The sequence below is a fragment of the Penaeus japonicus genome, unplaced genomic scaffold, assembly GCF_977035675.1.
Source record: "Penaeus japonicus unplaced genomic scaffold, GWHDUDI00000001_assembly GWHDUDI00000025, whole genome shotgun sequence".
Lineage (NCBI taxonomy): Eukaryota > Metazoa > Arthropoda > Malacostraca > Decapoda > Penaeidae > Penaeus > Penaeus japonicus.
The window spans coordinates 28754583-28757082 of record NW_028234427.1 but is presented as its reverse complement, the minus strand read 5'-3'; the positions used below and the strand labels follow the sequence as shown (position 1 = coordinate 28757082).

The 2500-nt window shown below is 46.4% G+C and overlaps 1 protein-coding gene across 6 annotated transcripts in view; it reads left to right on the top strand.

Annotated features, from left to right (window-relative positions):
- Positions 1–2500, top strand: part of LOC122265588 (uncharacterized) — a 14865-nt gene that overhangs the window by 5472 nt on the left and 6893 nt on the right. The window lies entirely within an intron of this gene.

Sequence of the window (2500 nt, the reverse complement as noted above, 5' to 3'; positions counted from 1 at the left end):
CTTCCTCCTCTGTGCACTGTACCGACCTTAACACCCGACATCTCGACAATCTACTTACGCCGTACAAGTGTCAAAACGTCATGCTTGTCGGGAATCTGAACCAATATCTTGTCCAAAGTGAATTAACGATCTGCTATCACTTCAGGGCCTTCAGAATCATGTGAACTTCCCCACACATGTCCTTAGGGGCTCTCTCGACCCTGTTTTGTCTGGCCTCGGAGAAGGCTCGGTTAAGTGCAAGCCTTTGACCCTTATTGGTTCCTCTGACCACATGGGTGTAATGTCACAAGTTGACCTTACACTTGCTCGCAGCGAATAATTTCCCGGAGACATCTGGCTGTGGAAGCATGCAGACCGGACAGCCATTCGACTTTCCTTGCAGCAAACAGACAGGGAGGAAAGACTTTCAGGCACTGTCAGCGAGCAAGTCACTTGGCTAACTGACTATATCAACTCCCTTCAGAACTAGTATGTTCCTCGCCGCCCATACAATGCCAGACCTGACGACCAGCCATGGTTTGGATATCGGTGCAAATTAACCTCTGACGCTACATGCAGCCTGGGGGCGTTATAAGAGGCACCCGACGACACATCACAACAAAGTCCTCCATCGCAGAGCCTGTGCTTTAATGGAAGAGACAGCAAATTGGGCCATCATACAGTGGGAGTGTGACACCAAAAAGAAAATACGTGGCCATGAAATTGTCAGTAAGCGACGGGGGTCTTTGGTGAAGGAGAAGCAGGGGATAGTCAGGGAAGAGACCATCCCACCATTGAACAAGGGAAGTGATTGCCCTCCACTAACATCTAGCTATGTGAAGGCTGAACTCTTTCTCGGCAGTTTAGCAGCAAGATGACTGCCATTGCCCCCAACAGTACTCCAAACAAACAACTCCTTGCAGAATATCATCATTGCAACAATACTACGCAATGTCAAAGTGAAAAAAGGCAGTGGGATCAAACAATATTAGTCCCTATTTCCTCAAAAACTGTGCGAAGGTCCTTGCTCCTCCACTTGCTACAATCTTCAATAAATGTTTGAGTCAGAAAACGTGGCCTGACCTATGGAAACATGCAAAGACAGCCCCAGTGCACAAAAAGAAATCTAAATCTGACTCTCAAAATGAGCGACCAATCTCTCTTCTGTCTGTCCCGAGTAAGGTCTTCGAGAGGATTATTGCCAGCAGCATCGAGGAATCCTTCGATCTCCATCACGTCATCTCCGACAGGCGACACGGATTCAGGAAGGGACGATCGACATCCGACATGCTGCTCCTCCTTTCGAATGCCTGGAATGATGCGCTAGACCAAGGGAAAGACACACTTGTTGTTGCCTTAGACACTACTGGCGCTTTTGACCGTGTTTGGCAGGAAGGACTGCTCACAAAATTGCAATCCATGGGCGTTCGCGGCGATCTCCATGCCTTAATGCGTGACTACTTGCACAGCCGAACTCTCTCCGTCGCCATTAACGGCAAGGAGTCTGGACAGTATCACGTGAAGGCATCCGCACCTCAAGACTCATTTTGGGTCCGTTTCTGTGGAATGTGTTCTTCAACGATCTTCTGCACCAAATACCATCGGCATCTGCCTATGCTAATGATTGCACTGTCAGCTTAAGCTACAAACGGCAAAATAGTCATAGAGTGATTTCTGAAATCAACTCACTGCTTAAAGACATTGATTCCTGCGGCCAGAAGTGGCAGACTACATTTGCGCAAGAAAAAACCTAGGCCATGGTGATCTCTCGCTCCCCTGAGGCTGCCATAACTATAGAAAGAAAAATCAAGTTCGGTAAAAAGACTTTAAATGGTGATAAAAGCGTTTCTATTCTTGGTGTAACCTTCGACCACAAACTAAACTCTGAACAACATGTGAAGGAAATCGCCAGGAAAGCCTCTCTGCGCGTCACAATGCTCCGGAGGATGAGACATCTCCTGGACGCCCCGTGGCCTCCAGATCCTCTCCAGAGCCCAAGTGCGACCCTTCTTGGAGTGTGCCCCGCTCACGTGGATGTCACTCCAGCCCCAAGACATACGTCAATATGCCGGACGAAATTCAAGAGCGAGCTGAGTATCTCATATATATGTATGTATATGTATATATATATATATATATATATATATATATATATATATATATATATATATATATATATAATACACATAACACACACAACACACACACAACATACCACCTCACACACACAACAGACACACACACACACACACACACACACAACACACCACACCACACACACACACACACACAGCTCACACACACACACACACACACACACACACCCAACTTCAACAAACCACACTTACTACAACACACAAAAACACATGCAACACCACACACACACTACTACCACACACACACACACATATATATATATATATATACATATATACACACAGGAAGGAGTGCAGCATAACACAGATGACTCGCTAATGCACCACCGCGATGTAGCAAATCTTATAGTGATGCATCGTGTGAA